The sequence below is a fragment of the Theropithecus gelada genome, chromosome 1 (assembly GCF_003255815.1).
Source record: "Theropithecus gelada isolate Dixy chromosome 1, Tgel_1.0, whole genome shotgun sequence".
In the NCBI taxonomy this organism is placed as follows: Eukaryota; Metazoa; Chordata; class Mammalia; order Primates; family Cercopithecidae; genus Theropithecus; species Theropithecus gelada.
The window spans coordinates 2,913,437-2,931,874 of record NC_037668.1 but is presented as its reverse complement, the minus strand read 5'-3'; the positions used below and the strand labels follow the sequence as shown (position 1 = coordinate 2,931,874).

At 46.6% G+C, this 18,438-nt stretch overlaps 1 protein-coding gene across 2 annotated transcripts in view; it reads left to right on the top strand.

Moving 5' to 3' along the window:
• Positions 1–13,520: 13,520 nt before the first annotated feature.
• Positions 13,521–18,438, top strand: part of KCNA2 (potassium voltage-gated channel subfamily A member 2) — a 38,214-nt gene continuing 33,296 nt past the window's right edge. For both annotated transcript variants that reach the window (XM_025400515.1, XM_025400508.1), the window contains exon 1: positions 13,521–13,600. The gene's annotated coding sequence lies outside the window, so the exon portion shown is untranslated. The remainder of the gene's footprint in view (positions 13,601–18,438) is intronic.

Sequence of the window (18,438 nt, the reverse complement as noted above, 5' to 3'; positions counted from 1 at the left end):
GATCGGTTTTTTTTTTTTTTTTTTTTTTTTTTTTTTTTGAGACACAGTCTTGCTGTGTCACCCAGGATCTCACTCTGTCACCCAGGCTGGAGTGCAATGGTGCAATCGCAACTCACTGCAATCTCCGCCTCCCAGACTCAAGTGATTGTCCTGCCTCAGCCTCCTGAGTATCTGGGATTACAGGGACGTGCCACCATGCCCAGCTAAATTTTTTTGTATTTTTAGTAGAGACAGAGTTTCACCATGTTGCCAAGGCTGGTCTTGAACTCCTGACCTCAAGTGATCCACCCGCCTCAGCCTCCCAAAGTGCTGAGAATTCCATATTCAACATTTATGTGGTATATTTTACAAGGATGGGGTTTCAGCCCTGCCAACTGAGGTTCTTCATATATGCAGGCCAAGCCGTGCATACATGCTTAAGCAATGTCCTAAAGAACACATATGTCTCCCAAAGTGATTGCTCTGGAGGGCTTCCTCACTTCCTCACTGGAAAGCCATGGTTTAGTCATTAGTATTCTGGTCAGACAGAAAACCTCCCTTGCAGAGCTGCAGTGGAGGGGAATGCAGCTTTGTGCACTATAAATAGTAATTTTATTAAAATGTAGAAAAATTGTTGAGGAAGGAAAAAGAGGTGGGGGCAGAGGGTTGCCATGGCAACTCAACCATTCCTTCAGTTTTGAAAGCATGGGGAGGACTACAGAATAGTAAATAAAAGAAGAGGAAATAGAGGAAGTCAGAATGGCTCATGATCACAAGCGGAATGAGACAGCTCAGACAGCCTAGTTTCAAACTGAGTGATGAGCTGAGAGGCAGAGGGTGGGCCTCCCAGGGGAAGAGGGGATGCCTTTCTTCAGAGAGCAAGAAGACTATCAGAGTGAAATCTTTGTCATCAGCTTTACCTCATGGCTCAGCCACAGAGGCCACCAAACAACACAGCCCCCAACAAATGATTTATGGATAAATGAATATGAAAGCAAGAATCCTCCTGGTAGCCTGCCAAGAACTCCCTCCCTGCCCCCACCTCCACACATATTTTTAGATATTGGTTCTAGAATCTCCATTCTTCATTCCACTCCTCACTCCTGGATGTTGATTGACTCTAGGCAGATCGAGAAAGATCAGGACACACCAGAACTCCACCCACTTACAAGACATTAGATTAATTCACATGTGACAAATCCAAAATATATTATTAAAGGAAACTAGGATAAAAGGATAACCTTAGTTCAGCACTTTACAGGTTACTGATCATTATACATTATCCCATGGATGCACGGAACAGCCCCAGCAATCTGGGATTACTCCACCTTACAGTAGCCCAGGAAATTCTGTGCGCAATTCAGACTAAAACAGAGTGACTAATATCTCCTGCATGCAAGAATTTACCATCTCTCCTGGAGAATGGAATTACTATTGATGGTTTAGAGGACTTTCAGTTTGTCTTGATCACACACTGTGACAGCTTAAGCAATGCACTATCCCCATTAACACTTCAGTATTTGGGGGTGGAGGGTGAGGGGGGTGGAGGGTGAAGAGGGGTGGGAGGTGAGGGAGGAGGTGAGAGAGATCCAAGCAGTTCTACGTCGTTTCTGTTAATGGAGGGTAGATAAAAAAAAAGATCATCCAGAAGTCATGTTTAAGGATTTTGTAATGCACCAAATATATTGAATTGTATGGAGGCTACTAGCAGACATTTGGGATAATTTTTAAATAAAGATTTAAAGGGATAGGAAGAGAAGCTAGTTAAAGAGAAAGCAGGTTAGGATTTAAAAATGTTCCATAGAACCCACAGATTACCTTGCCAGAACAGCAACCATACTGCCTACATCTGGGACACAGTGTTGACTCTAGCTCCCTCCCCCAGTTGGACAAACCTCATGCACAAGGCAGAGCTCAAGAACACTCACATCGTGGCTGACAGGATGGGCATTACCAGAGGGAGAGCAGCCTCACTGGGCAGAGTCAGGGCCTCCTCAGACTGGGAGAAAATGAAAAATGAGAGCAAAGGTTCTTGATCACCAGATCCAGGAATGTTGTTCCTGAAGAGCATTCCCTGAAGCTGAACACTTGAGAAGTAAATTTAAAATGAACGAAAGAAGCTAAGTAGTCAGCATATGAAGTTTATTGCCCAAAATGTGTTACAGATTACAATGTAAACAGGTTCAAATCAACTTCAGATAAATTCACATAGAACAAATCCAAAATAAAATATTAAAGAAAACTAGTACAGAAAGATAACCTCTGGCCGGGCGCCATGGTTCACACCTGTAATCCCAGCTACTTGGGTGGCTGAGGCAGGAGAATCGCTTGAACCTGGGAGGCGGAGGTTGCAGTGAGCCAACATAGTGCCATTGCACTCCAGCCTGGTTGACAGAGCGAGACTCTGTCTCAAAACAAAACAAAACAAAACAAAAACCCTCTATTTAGCACATTCCAGATTACCAAGTACTTAAACATATCTCCATAGACATTCAAAAAGGTAGACATTAGGCAATCATCACAGAGAAGAAAATTGAGACTTGGAGAAGACAGAACACAAATCCAAACTGTACACCAAATATTTTGGTCTGATATTCTCAGTATTCTTTGGGTTTACTGAGTTTGGGTGTGGGTAGGATAGAGAGTCCCTGATTAGGATGACTTAGCTACAAAGTCAAAATTAAAGAAATCTGTGGTTCTGGACTGTATATTTGCAGTTTTGACTGAAGGGTTTGATAAAGAGCACCAATGTTCACAACTGTGAATTGTGAAACCACAAGTTTCCCGGATCTAAGTCGACCATGCAGTGGTACCATGGAACCCATTTCTGCCAGTCATGAAATGCTGCCTTTCTCCTAACATTGTTACCATCTTCTCTCCCTACACACACACACACACACACACACACTCACTCACTCACAAATGCACTAAACCTCTCCTTTCTCTTCCCTTTTCTCTTTTGTTTAGTCACACACGATCTTTCACTTCTACTTCAGCTGCATTTATCCACCCAAGGCAAGCATTTGAGCATCCATCCAGCTAAATATCAGGGCCCAGAATGCCAAACTGTTCTCTCCAAGACTGCGCTACCGACAGCCAAGAAAAGCTAACAGTGATGATAGTTAATACTTACTCAGCACCTACTCACCATGCACAAGGCACTGGGATAATAAATCCTTTGCATTCAGATTCCTCAATAGCTCACTCAGTCCTTACAACAACGCAAAAACCTTGAAAAGTGTTAGTATCCCCATTACACAGATGAGAATGTGAAGCAGAGGGGTCATAACTCACAGGAAGTCATGTGGCTAGTGATGGTGCAGTTGGAGAAGTGCATGCTTCTCCCCCTTCATAACCATTGCCTACCCAACATTTTAAATATATTTGATATTGTCTAAGTTGTTTTCCTTAAGAAAAAATGTTTTATATTAACATATTATAACTGATTCGTATTTGGTTCGTAATCAGGCAATTCTATTTTATAAACAATCTTTGTCTTCTTAGTGATCCATTTATATACACCCTCTCACACTCTGCATTTCTGCTACTAATACCAATTTCTTTTTTTCTTTTTTTTTGGGGGGGGGGTGGGGGGACAGTGTCTCACCCTGTCACCCGGGCTGGAATGCAATGGCGTGATCTCAGCTCACTCCAACCTCCACTTCCCAGGTTCAAACTATTTTCCTGCCTCAGCCTCACGAGTAGCTGGGATTATAGGAGCCTGCCACCACACCCAGCTAATTTTTGTATTTTTAGTAGAGACAGGGTTTCACCATGTTGGCCAGGCTAGTCTCAAACTCGTGAGTTTGTGATCCGCCCGCCTCAGCCTCCCAAAGTGCTTGGATTACAGGCGTGAGCCACCTCGCCCGGCCCAATTTCTTAATATTCTGGCTTCTGGCAGCCATCCAGCCTCTTTCTCTAGTTCTCTTTTCTGATCTTAATTCATGCATTAGGAAGACAGGCAAGACTTAATGTGCTTAGTATCTCATCTCTTCCCTTAATTCTACAAAGCCTCTCAGATCTTCCCACAACCCTTTGCTCTACCATGCTCTCTCACCCTGCCCATCCCAGAACTCTACGCAGATGGCTCTCCCAGGTCACCAGGAGCCCAAAAGTAGCCTTTCTTTGGGTCTTACCTCCTTGACTTCTTCATCTTTTGGCATCCATCACACTGAACTGCCTTGCTTCTCCTCAGTAGTAATTATACCTCTTCAGTCTTCTTCAAGGCTCATCTCAGCTGCCTTTGCCCTCCATGTCCTGTCTCCCAGGCTCAGCCCTTAGTCCTTCTTACTTCTCCTATAATTTCTTCTCAGGCCATCATATACATTTTCATAGTTTGACTCTATTTGCCACTAACTCCCAAATCCCTATCTCTATTCTTAGACTCTCTCTCTTTAGCTCTTCCATTTCCAACAATCTGCCAGTCATTGCCACCAGGATGACTCACTGGAACTTCCCATGCAGACTGTCCAAGCAAAGCATTTTCTTTCTCCAGTGATTTGGCCCTTCCTTCTGACTTCCCTATCTCTAGCAGATACCATCATGCGGATAGTCACCCAGGCAAAACAAACAAATGAACAAATGTTGTCGTCTTTCATCCCTCCATCTTCCTCACCTACTATAGTCTGTTAGTTTTAAAATATAAAAAGATTCTACTCCTGCTCAGAAAGCCTTCAGTGGCCTTCCATTTTCTGTTGATGAAGTGCCAACTCACCCTGCCTTTGCATCCCACACTCTCCATTGATAGCCCAACACCCTTTCTCACCCAAGCTTGCTCCAACCAAAATAGACTCTGTCCTGTTCTCAAGCTTTTCTGCCTTCCTGTTCTGATGTATGCTGTCCCTGATATCTTCTTCTCCAACACTCATGAGGGCTTTCCTCCCTTCTCACAACTTAGGGTCTTCCTGAGTGTTTGTGATATTTATCATGTCCTACTCTTTGTTTGTATCTGTCTGTTCCACCTCCCGAGGTAGAGGATGGGCTCCATACTTGAAGCACCTGTTTCCCCACAATGCTTACATACCTTGTGCACAGCAGATCCTCATTATACTTTTGATGAGTTGAATTGAGTTGGGGCTTAGCAGCTGTGTAAGAAGCACCAAGTTTCCAGGACCCTCTCCTCTCCTGAAACCAAGCAGATATTGTGTTATTTGTCCCACTTTCTCATCCTAAAAATGGGCCTCTGTTTTTCCCTTATGGTCTGAACATCTATCATTTACCTCTGCAAGCGGTGAAAAGTGGTCAGATCTTTGGAACAACAGTCATAGCCACTGAGCACAGTCCATGTGCCAGACACTGTTTGAAGCATGTACATGTTTTAACTTATTTAAACCTCTCAGCAAATCTGTGAAATAGACACTGAAATTCCCATTTTACAGATGAGGAAACTGAAGCACAGACAGGTTAAGTGGCATGTCCAGGCATAAACAGCTAGTACGGAGGGAGCCAGATTCTCAGGCAGGCCTTCCGGCTCTAGGACCTGTGCTCTCACCACTTTGCTATAAGGAAATGCAGATTTGAAAAGAGGAGATTTTACCTGTAGGTCTTGATGACCCCAGTCCCAAAACCCAGAGCCTGGTTTGGTCTTCACAGGTTTGACCAAATGTGTACATATGTGTATTTGATTGTGGGTGTATGTGCAGTGGAATAGGGGAGAGCCACCTGTCTTTGCACTCTGCTCTTTAGCTGGTATTGTTGTGTTTGCTGTTATTTCCCCAACATAAGCTTCCTGAAAGAAGACAGTATCTTCCATGATTTTACTCTCCCACTGGAGTCTGATCTCGCGCTTGTCATCTAGCAGGTGACCCACAAGTTTAAGGCTGAATCACATTTTCACATATAAAGTCAGTGCCCAAACCATGCCTCTCCTTTGAAGTTTCTGTTGTCTGCCCCCACTTCTCCCAGGCTCCTGACACACCCACTCTCTCACAGAGCAGGTGCACTTCAGCAGAATGTAGGCAAATCAGTGCTGAATGTCAAAACGGATTTTACTCCATTATTAATTCGCGAGAACCAGGAGAAGAGCAAATAAATATCCCAACAAAATTATGCTATGAAATACATGAAACCCACTCAGATCTAATATTTAATTTAGACCCAACTGTCTCAACAGCTTTCTACCATCCCAGATTCCAGCCAAAGGCCATCAGACATGGCTTGGGGTGAAAACTCAGCAGCAATACAGGCCTAATGCAAAGACCAAGGCTGAATGATGGGCCACCCCTCAGGGACAGGTGCCCACAGGCCAGAGGCTGAAAAGCTTCTCCAAAGATGCCAATTAGCTCAAGTACAAGAACCAAAGCCTGAGCTCTGACATCTGCATAAGTTAGGCTGCCGGGAGCTTTGCCTAATGATTCTGCAAGAAGAGGGGCTCTGGACCAGCACCTGCCTCCTGCTGCCCTGCTTCCTCAGCCAGTCAGAAGGGAGATACAAGCACCACCTAGTGCTGAGACAAGGAGATGGGTCATTGACAGCTGCTCACTGACTGTGATGATATTCTAATTATCAAGGCTACAGTGAATGCGGAAGAGAGGGGAGAGAGAACAGAGGAGTGGAGAAGCAGTGGGGGAAATAGATTCAGAACACGAATTCCCAGCTCATTCAACTCACCCCACTACGCCCACCAGTCCTCAGCACTGGTGTCATGACACCATCCTCAGAGCCCAGGAGGCTGGCTTCCTGCAGCCTCCAGGCCTGATGAGCCCTCTTTCTCCCCCAAGCTTTTTCCCAGCCTGTCGGGCAGATATGCGGCATGTACTGCTGTGCTCATGGCCAGTAGACCCCTGTTTCCTCCCCTGTAGTGGCTCTCTGAGAATAAGGATGTGTCTGCCCTTGGCTCAGCATCTGAAGCACATAAAGCAGATTCTGCTTCCAGAACCAGAAAATACATGACCGCTTAAGACACAGAACTGACTCTCTCAGTCACTCCATGCCGCTCCAGCAGAGGGCTTCTCAGGGGCCAATGGAAACCAGCCACCAAAGGCTCTCTCATCAGGCTGAGTCCAGACCACCCAAAGAGAATCCATACCACCCAGGCCCCACCCAGGGGCAGACCCAGGACCCAGGCAGGTCCTGAAGTGCTGGACCACTCTGTCACAGAGCCAAGGTATGGGTATGGGTTTAGCTGTCCCCCATGGCTGCTCAGCCTGCATAGCCCACTGAGGGGCCTATCCAGCTACCAAGGGAGGACATGCTGCCAGTGAGCTCCAAGGAGCCCTGTGGCAGAGCAGGAAGGGGCAGGGGAATGCTCCCACCCACCATCAGCTGGGGCTGGAACTCCAACTCACTATGAGCACACGGCAGCCTCCCAAGTGGATGTACGTTACTCCAGGTGACACATTCTTTTCTATAAAATTTCCTTCCAGATCAAATCAATTTTATTTTATTTTTATTTTATTTTACTTATTTTTGAGACAGGGTCTCCCTTTGTTGCCCACACTGGAGTGCAGAGGAGCAATCACAGTTCACAGCAGTCTCGACCTCCCTGGGCTCAGGTAATCCTCCCATCTCAGCCTCCCAAGAAACTGGGAATACAGGCATGGACCACCATGCCTGGCTAATTTGGGGGGTTTTGTTGTTGTTGTTATTGTTTATTTGTTTGTTTGTTTGTTTTTTGGTGGAGACAGGGTTTTGCCACGTTGCCCAAGCTGGTCTCAAACTCCTGGGCTCAAGCAATCTGCCTGCCTTAGTCTCCCAAAGTGCTGGGGTTAAAGGTGTAAGCCACCACACCTGGCCTCAAATTTGATTTTAATGAGCATCAAAAGAAGCTCTACACCAACACCTTTGACTTGGTCATTGGGAAGAGCCCAAGGAGTACTGCTGCATGATCCACTTATTTCAGAGTTCTTGATGGCTGTCCTCCTCTATAGTCCTGGCTACTGTCAGGTCATGCAGCCCCTCTGCAGGCCCAGCATTGGTGATAGAGCTCCCAAGGCTACCTCCTCCACTGTTGGACAGCGTTCCACCAGCTAAGAGTTGGTGAGCTCTCATGCCGTGCTTCACTCCTTGCCAGCCATTCCTTCACCCTCATTTCCTGATTCTCACTGTCCAGAAAATGCCATGTGCCAGACTGTGAGCCTGACTGTAGCCTCCTGTGGATCAGGAAAAAAAAAAGGGTGATGAGTTCTTTAACTCATGGTAAGTATTATTATGATTCTCATATTCAGATAAGGAAACTGGCTTAGAGAAATTGACCCCCTTCTTTAAGGTCACAGTAACTTAAAATTGGCAAAGCCAGGTTACAAACCCTCAGTTCTTAACTAGAACAGGGTTGCAAACTACAATACCTACAGACACCTAGGAATCCGTGAAACTGTGCAAATGTAAGAAAGGTGGAGGAAGTAGCACTTGTGAAAAACCACAGTGCAACTGTTTATTCAGAAGAGGCAGCTGCCACCCACGTCCAATTTATTGTTACAGGAGAGAGTAGAAACATGGGTGATCAGATCCTCAGATTTTTTAAAAGAGGCTATCCATATAGATTTGTAAGCATAATCTCCCAATTTGTGCTGATGACTGATGCAAGTTTTTAAATCCCAGGGCAGGGCAGGCCAATACCAAGTGGGCCGCAGACCCACATCTGTGGGCAGGATTCAGGGTGGTGCCCATTGTGACTCTACTCTAGAGTCCAAGATCTTAACCATTAGACTTTACTGTCTTAAAATATCAGCTAGCTTTATTTCTGGTGAGTCACAATTTTTCTTCCTGTTATCTCCATCTATTGGCCTCAGTTCTGCCATCTGTAGCAACAGGGTTTCCAAAAACACTAGCCTCCTGTGCCCTTTTCTAGGCTAAACATCCCCAGCCCTACAAGCATCCCCATTTTGGCTTGGTTTGCAGGACCTTTACCATGCAGGGCCCATAATTCTAGGCATGCTCCAGACACACTCCCACCTGCTCACAGGACTCCCCACATCCGTTGTGGAACTAAGTCCTACCCATCATGTCTGGTCTGCGTCAAGCAGAGCAAGACAGGCTTCTATCCCACTAGGACTCATCTGAGACTAGAACCCAAAGTCACCTCGTCTCCTTGGCAGCTAAGAATTTGCCTTACTTTAATTGAAGAGATAGTGACCCTCCAAACCCAGTGGGAGGCTTCTTGGCCTCTGCAGTGATTGTCACTTTGTGGGAAGTGACATCCCAAACACCAGCACTTTCCCATCATGGTCCTGATGGTCCACCCCTATCCTTGCAGGGACTGTTTCAGGGTCAGCCCTTTAACACCTATGGCTTTCAGGCCCACACCTGGCCGATCTTCCCTTCTGAGAAGGCAGCCATGACACCAAGCATCCCTCTTGTTATAAAACAAATCTCATCCTCCTTCCAGTATCTCTGTCTCAATATTGAGAGATTTTCCCATGATTCATCAGACCCACTCTAAGAAGTGGGTCACCCCCATTTCCTGATTCTCACTGTCCAGAAATGCCATGTGCCAGACTATGAGCCTGGCTGTAGCCTCCTGTGGATCAAAAACAAAAAACAAACAAACAAACAAACAAAAAAAAACGGTGATGAGTCAAAGTAAGGACCCCGAGGGCCAGAGGAGTATCTCTGGTGGCTCAGCCAAAACCTCCACACCCAACAGCTATGGGCTTCACCATCTGAGTACTTCTTTTGATTCCAGTTCCACTCTCAACTTCCCTCATGAAATGAAGAACTGCAAATATGATAACCTGCTATGGAAACTGAGAAAAGCAAATCAGCCTATCTTTTATTCTCACTCTGCCTTCTGGTCCTTCCCCGGGGCACTGGGGCCGGGGCTGAGCTGAGCAGCTGGGTTTTCCGCTGAGCAGTGACTCACAGATGTAGTTTCTCTGGCACAAATCTTCAGAACAGTCCCAGCTGGGAAGGCTTCCTGGTGGCCCAGTGATCCCTCACAGCTGCCAGCCTGGCAACAAGAGATCCCAGCTGGGGCTAGGTGATGAAGAACAGGTCTGGGCTTTGTTCCTCAGCTAAAGAACCTGTCTGTTCTACTCACTGGATCCCGGATGTAATTCATCATCAAGGTCACTGAGGAGCACCCAAGCCCTTGGCCCATCAAAACCACTTCAGGAAAGTCAGATTTCTGAGAGGCATCACAAGTACCACTAACGAGCATCAGCTCATTGCCAAGTGCGTTACAGAGGTCCTGGCACTGCCCATGTTCCTGCCAAGCGCTTAGGCATTAAAATTGACAGCGGCGAGCAGCAGGGACACACTGCCAAGGGTACTCCTTCCAGTACAGGAAGGCAACAGGCTCACGCAGTGTCAGGGCTGGGCAAGATCATGATTTTTCACACTGTTTTAGGCAGCAGAATCCTCTTTCCAAACAAAATCTCATGCAGAAGTCTAGGATTCTGGCAGGTTCAAGGGTAGCTGCTCAGCTGGAGACCAAGGCGGATCCCCTACAGATTCCCTGTAATGTCTCCACCCCCAGCTCTGCAACACCACCCAAGTACCTTTAGCCTCTTCCACTGAATCACTGGGGCTCCACCTGACAAGGCTGAACACTCGCCGCTCTGGTCAGCCTCTTGGCATTCAGAGGGGGAAACTGAGGCTGGTAGAATATGACATGCGTTTCTTTTTTTTTTTTTTGAGACTGAGTCTGGCTCTGTCGCCCAGGCTGGAGTGCGGTGGCCGGATCTCAGCTCACTGCAAGCTCCGCCTCCCGGGTTCACGCCATTCTCCTGCCTCAGCCTCCCGAGTAGCTGGGACCACAGGCGCCCGCCACTTCGCCCGGCTAGTTTTTTTGTATTTTTTAGTAGAGACGGGGTTTCACCGTGTTAGCCAGGATGGTCTCGATCTCCTGACCTCGTGATCCGCCCGTCTCGGCCTCCCAAAGTGCTGGGATTACAGGCTTGAGCCACCGCGCCCGGCCATGACATGCGTTTCTAAAAGTCACATGGTGAATATGTACTACAAATTCAGGAGAATAAAAAGTCTTGTCAACCCCAAGCTTTTAGTGAACCAGAACATCTGTACAGACCATCAGTCCGTGAGGATTGGAAGAGTTAAGTGATTACAGACATAAAGTTAATTTTTGTTTTGTCTCAGCCACTTTCTTGCTACCTGTCCTCAGGCAAGTCACCCAAGCACAGCTGACCTAGGGCTGGACTACACCCAGTGGCCTTTTGAGGCATCCCCTGCTCATCTTTCAGTATCTAGAACACGACAAGACCCCCTCTCAGAGCTGCCCACCCATTCACTCCTCAGCCATCCAAGGCCTTGGCACCTGGCTCACAGCCTTCCCCTCAAATTCAGTCCTCACCCTGACATCCAGAATCCTGGAGGCCAATACCTTTGACCTTTTCCTCTCCAGGCTCCTACACCCTGACTCTGCTTAGGGACCCCACTCAAGGCCACATCCTGAACTTTGACGGGACTTGCACTCCTTGGGAATTTTAAGCTCAAACATCCCACTCTCACCTCTCTGCCTTCACGCTTTCTTGCTTCTGAATCCCATATGCATGGTCTCTGGCATGTTTTTGATACCTTCCACCCTTGAGCACTGTCTTCTCTCCCAGCCTATCAGTGTCCTACTGTCAGTACTCCCACCAGTCCAGTAGCCCAGAACCCTTAGGCATTGCTTTAAGTACTTTCTTGCAAGATTTCCAACTCCAATAACCCCTTTTCTGCTCCCTCACCAGCACAGTCCCACCCTGCATCAATAACATGGTGGCCTTCTCACTCCTTTACCCAGTCTAGGGGTCCTGATGGGGAAAATCCCACAGCCACAAGGAGAGGAAGTACTGCCACATCCTTCCTTTTCACCAAGATCTGGGCAGAGTTCAGTCTGTCTTAGCGAAGACCTTTCAGTTCCAGGTGCCTGAGGACCCTCACCTCAGCCAGCCCCTGTACTCTCAGCCAAAGCCAATTCCAATCCATTCTCACCTCCTATGATCAAATAAGTGTTCCAGGTCTGGGCCAGGCGAGGTGGCTCACACCTGTAATCCCAGCACTTTGGGAGGCTGAGGCAGGTGGTTCACCTGAGGTCAGGAGTCCGAGACCAGCCTGGCCAACATGGTGAAATCCCATCTCTACTAAAAATACAAAAATTAGCGGGGCGTGGTGGCGGGCTCCTGTAATCCCAGCTACTTGGGAGGCTGAGATAGGAGAATCGCTTGAGCCCGGAAGATGGAGGTTTCAGTGTGCCAAGATTGCACCACTGCACTCCAGCCTGGGCAACAAGAGCAAAACTCCATCTCAAAAAATAAAATAAAAATAAAGAAGTGTCCCAGGTCTTACCGAGCATGACCCCTCCACCTGTGCTCTGAATCCCTTCTTACTTCTCCCCTCCAGGAATTCTCTCTCCTTATTTTCCTGGATCTTCAACTACTCATTTTGTATCTATTTCTCTCTATAAGTCTCTTCCATCTTAAAACAAACGAAAACCCTTAAACAAATAAAACCTTCTTTAATCCTACATTCCCTTCACCTACCACGTAATTTCATCATTTTATTTACAATCAAATGTCTTCAAAGAGTACCTACAAACCCGTTCCTACCTCCTCATTGCCCACTCACTCAACCCACGGAGCTCCGCCTCTGCCCAACACGGCTCCACTGAGACTGTGACCTCCGTGTGGCTTCCTCCAAATGACACATTCAGTCTCGTCTTGCCTGACCTCTCAGCTGCCTTTAGCCAGCTTTCACCCGTGGCTTCCAAGACATCACTCTCCCCTGATTCCTCCTCTATCTATGGCTGTACCTTCTCCATTTCCTTTTCTGGCTCCTCCTTGTCTTTAGGCTTTTAAATGTTCCCACTTTCCTCTCTTCTCTTCTACATGCGCCCCTGCTCCCTGCCTAATCTCATCCATGTCAGAGGCCTCATCCATACAGACTTCTAGATCCAGCCCAGGCCTATCTCCCAAGCTCCAGGCAGGAACATCCAAATCCCACTGTACTCCCCACGCAGGTATCCCACGGACCCCTCAGACTCAACAGGTCTACAGGGCTTGTTTAGCCTACTGATTCCATCCCTGCAGTATCTCTTTTTAGTTCATACCCACATCTCTGTCTGGACCACTGCAACAGCTTCCCAGCAGGTGGTCTCCCTATGCCCTGCAGTCATTGCCCCCCCAGCAGTCTATCCCCCACAGCAGCCAGAGTGATCTTCCTTAATAGAAAAATCCAGTCATGTCACCCCTCTGGCTTAAAATCCTTTAAGACTCCCCTATCTCCAAAGTAAAGTCCAAATAACATTGGCAGAGTCTTCTAGACCTTGTAAGATCTGGTCCCTGCTACCCTCTCCATACACTTCTCTTTTATTGCTTGTACACTGAGCTCTAATCACAATGAATTACTTATACACAACTCCCTTCGCCTTCCCTGTTGTCTCCCGCCATGTTTTCCAAGTGCTGATTGCTCTTCCTAACTCTGCATGGCTCACCGACCCCTGCTAGTCTGCCAGTGCTCAGTTTCTCTTTTAAGAGAAAAACCTGTTCTTGCAGTCCCTGGCTGGGGTGACAGGAAACACCTGAAGATTGCTGATGAAGCATCATGCAACCAGGTCACCTCGAACCTGAAACCCTTTGAACACTTACCAAGAAAGGAAGTGGTGATGGGGCACATAGAAGAGTGAGCCATCATCTGGTTTCCAGCGTGAAGACTTCTGCAGGAGAGCCTCTGCTGGGCTTTCAAGGAGGTGAAGAGGAGGGGCAGCAAGGGTGAGCATGCATGTATGGACATAGCAGGCAGGGAGTGATGTGAGCAAAGACAGAGAACAGGAGGTGACTGGTAGGCCATTGCTGGGGTGCAGCAAGGAATAAGGTGAGCTGCGATGGTGAGACACTTCAAGGGCGAGACAACGGATTTGGCACCTTCATGAAAAGCAACATGGGGGTCAGTAAAGGAATGGAGGCGAAAGGAAGGCACTCCAGGTACTCTGGGAAGGATTGTGAATGAGGACCCTGCAGGTGTGAGGTGACTCCAGGGTGAAGGGATGGGGTCAGAGGCTTGGAAGTGGAAAGGAAGGGACCGATCGCAAAGCATTAAGTGTTGACTCCCAAACAGCCGACCAAGGCCAGACCTGTGCTCCAGACAGCAGCCCTCCTGCACGGAGCATTGTCCATCCGTGTGCTTTGTGCTGCCATCTGGTGGTTGTGGAAAGGAAGACCAGGCTTAGCGGTTCCAGGGCTGGCTGCCTGGGGTGTGGCCAGGTAGATGATTGTGAGTGAATACTGGTTTTTGCCGAGGCTCTTTGGGGAGAGCGCAGGGGGAGGCAGTGACAATGGGGTCCTCAAACCCATACAGCTTTTAAAAGATGCAATTTCTTGGCACTTTTGATTGTCCCTTTTTGCACGGCATTTAGCATAAGGTCTGTTTCAAAGTAGGTGCTTAGTGTCTATTGTTTTTCTCAATTATAATAATGACTTAACAATCACTGAATGCCTACCATGTGCCCAGTGCTTATATATTTTATCTAAGTTATTCCTCAAAACAACTTTGAGATGAAGATGACGTGATGATTTTGGGTAATAGAAGAACTGAATCCGTGAATCCGTTGAATAGCTTGGTAAATATTTACTGAGCACCCATTGTGTGTCATGCCGTGCTGGGTGCTGGGGACACGGAGGTGAGTGACACAAGTAGGATCTGCCTTTGTAGAACTTGGAAGAGAAAAGGGATGGTATGCAAATAATATATAGTAACTCATTTATTTTACTTGTGACTAAATATCCTAAAAAGGAGAAAAAGTACAGAGCACTGGCCAGGTGCGGTGGCTCACACCTGTAATCCCAGCACTTTGGGAGGCCGAGGTAGGAGGATCACCTGAGGTCGGGAGTTTGAGACTAGCCTGACCAACGTGGAGAAACCCCGTCTCTAACAAAATAAAAATTACAAAAATTAGTCAGGCATGGTGGTGCATGCCTGTAATCCCAGCTACGTGGGAGGCTGAGGCAGGAGAATCACTTGAACCCGGGAGGCAGACGTTGCAGTGAGCTGAGATGGCACCATTGCACTCCAGCCTGGACAACAAGAGCAAAACTCCATCCCCCGCTCCCCCCGCCCCGCAAAAAAAAAAAAGTACAGAGCACTTAGAGATGTTAACTCACTTTTGAGTCCATTTGATTTTTAAAAATGCCTCTTCCAGTCAAACCTACCCACCACTGCATTACATGAATTCAAATGATAAATGAATACCCTTTTCTTTCTCTTATTCTTCAGCTTTTACTTCCCTGTGTTTAATTCAGTCTCCTCGTTTTGCTCTCTGCTTAATTAACTCCTGTTCTCTGCCAATACCATACCTTTCTGTCTGTTCCTATCATCATTTGTTGAATGAGTATATAAATGAGTGAGTGAATTCACTGACACATTTATGTCACAAGCAGGTGTCTGTCATCCACCGAGGGTTAGACACCAGACGCTCAGTGTGCTTATGGATACACAGTTCCTGCCCTCAAGTTGCTCACAACTAGTGAGGAGAAAAACATAGCAACAAATAATTTAAAGTGCTGAATAAACACACAGGTGAAGGAGAGAGTAACCATGCTGAGGAAGAGGTGCCTCACTGAACTACTTCTCAGGATGATCTACAAACGTTAACAGCATCTGGACAAATTCCAGCTGTCACACCAGATCCTTTGATAAATGTTCTACAGTGGCACCTCCATTTATGTTGTGTCAGGGACACAGGTCTCATTATTAATTTTCCGATATATTGAGACTTACTCAATTTCTATAGTAAAATGCATTTCCGAAACCGGTAGTTCCCAAACTTTCATATCCACTGGGGATTGTCTGCAATGATGATCTTGGGGCCATTGGTGGGGTCCTTAAAAATCACTCACTGATTGGGGATCATTTGGTCATTTGGTGGTAATTGGAGATCATTAACAGCCACTGAACTCAGGCTCTTACCCCAAGACATTCTGATTGAATTTATCCAAAATGTGACCTGAGCACTGAGGATTTAAAAGCTTCCCCAGGCAATTCTACTACACAGCCAACATTTGGGAGCCATTCTTGAGGATCCTCAGGGATCTGGCCTGGGAGATGAATGATATCAAATGCAAATTTGAAGAGAACACATCAGGTCTTGCTGCCAAGAAAGAGGTAAAACCAGGCATGGTGCAGCACCACCATGATTCCCAGGGGAATTAGCTCTGCTGAGCTCTAAAGCAATCTACAGGATTATGAAGTTGTGTCCATGTATTCAATAAACAATCATCTAGCACCTGCTTTTAGCACAAGTCAGTTCATCTCTGCTCTAAAGGATCTGGTTGGGGGAGAGAGGCCTAAAATGTGCAGATGAATTTTGTGAGACTGGTGATAATGTGTGGGAAGTCCAGGGTGTCACAGAAGCACTGCAGTGGGGCATCTAATCTGACCTCCTGCATTCTTTCAAGTCATCACCTCTTGTCCAGTCCTCTACAGAGATGCCTCAACAAACAGATATTTATGGGGCACCTGTTTTAAGTCAGGCACCAGGTGCCAGACACTGGACAAGGCCCCCATCAGGCAGTACAGAGATGAACACAATGGCTGTCTGCTCTCAAGGAGTTCCCAGTCTGGGGTGAGGGAGTTTTGCTCTCTCATTTCTCTTATGCAAAATAGCTTTGTGTGAGTACTGTCAACAAGTGGAAACCAGTGGAATATGGAGGATGGTCAGGCCCTTTCTAACACCCAGGAGGCTTCTTCACAGTGAACCTAACAGGATGAATGGGGTTTCAGAGGATGATCATGGACGAAGGGGACAGCATTTCATTCCCCAACCACTTTGCTAGACTCTCCCACTGCTCCCTCTTTTTTTTTTTTTTTTTTTTTTTTTTTTTTGAGACAGAGTCTCGCTCTGTCCCCCAGGCTGGAGTGCAGTGGCCGGATCTCAGCTCACTGCAAGCTCCGCCTCCCGGGTTTACGCCATTCTCCTGCCTCAGCCTCCTGAGTAGCTGGGACTACAGGCGCCCGCCACCTCGCCCGGCTAGTTTTTTTTGTATTTTTTAGTAGAGACGGGGTTTCACCGTGTTAGCCAGGATGGTCTCGATCTCCTGACCTCGTGATTCGCCCATCTTGGCCTCCCAAAGTGCTGGGATTACAGGCGTGAGCCACCGCGCCCGGCCTGCTCCCTCTTTTTATACAGTCCATGGATCAAAACTAGATGCAAACTCCCAATCAAGACATACCCAGTGTGGAGGACATAACGGAGGACTGCTTCCTGGCCTTTGCAGCACCCAGGCCCACTAATGCTCAGGGCTACATACTGTCTTTTCCCCGGTCAGGGCACAAGAACAACTTGTGATCAGTTAAAAACCCTTCAACCACCACCATCATCTCCAAACAATAAGACTAACTTGGGAGTTAGGGGTGGCCTTTTAATCTCATTTTAATCATCCATATCTTAATGAATTCAAGAAATGAGGAAATTCAATGTTGCCCAAGAGTCCCTCTAAATGTGTTTCCCTCATTGTATTGCACCACTTTCAGTACCCTCTTTTCCCACTTCCTATTCTTGCTATTTCACTTCCTGTCCACCTCATAGGATTTTCTCCCTCTTCACTTTCTCCCCATCAAGCCTGGCATTATTATTATTATTATTTTTTGTTGGTTTTTTTTTTTTTTTTTTGAGACAGGGTCTCACTGTTGTTCCAGGCTGGAGTGCAGTGGTGGGATGGTGGCTCACTGCAATCTCGAACTTCTGGGCTCAAGGGTTGCATTAACATTTTTTATAATTATGTTAGTCCTTAGATGTCTCTTGTTTTATTTTAGATTCCTTCTCCCTTTTTGTTTTCCTTTCCTACCCACTTTCTTCAGACAAAATCAATAAACATTTATTGAGCATCTACTAAGTGCTGGGTCCAATGAGGGAGCACAGAGAGAAACCCAGGAGCTAGTCCTAGCCCTTGAAACCGTTATGATCTAACAGATGAAATAAAGACAAATGAAGATAGAGAAAGAGAACAAAGCATTGACTGGCATGGTGTTGTCTGTATAAACAAGAAGCTTGGGTGGTTAGGACTTCACACTTCAAGGGGGAAAGACTTCAACATGGACAGTGGATAAAATCTGGTACTATAAGGACTTTGTGACTAGCCAATAATTGAACACTTACTATGTGCCAAGCGGTATGCCGAGTGTTTTCTTTCCAGTGTCTCATTAATCCTGAACAACTCCATGAAATAAGCATTTTAATTATTACCATTTTACTGATGATTAAGTTAAACCTTCCATAGATGATGTCACTTTCTAAGGTTACTGAGCCAGAAAGGAGCTGATTTGGGAGTCTAGGCCAAGCCTGTCTAACCCCAGATACCAAGGTTTGGGTTGTGGTGCTGCACCATGTCTGGTTTTACCTCTTCTGTTTTCAGTTTCCTGTGTATGTGAAACAGAGATAGCAATTTGTCCTTCACATGGTTGATGGTAAGATCAAATGAGATGCAATAAAGCACTTAGTGCAATGCCTAGCACAATAGGTGCCCAGTAAACAGTGGTGTCATCATCATCATCATCCTCATCATCACATTCTTCTTATACTAAGACTTCACT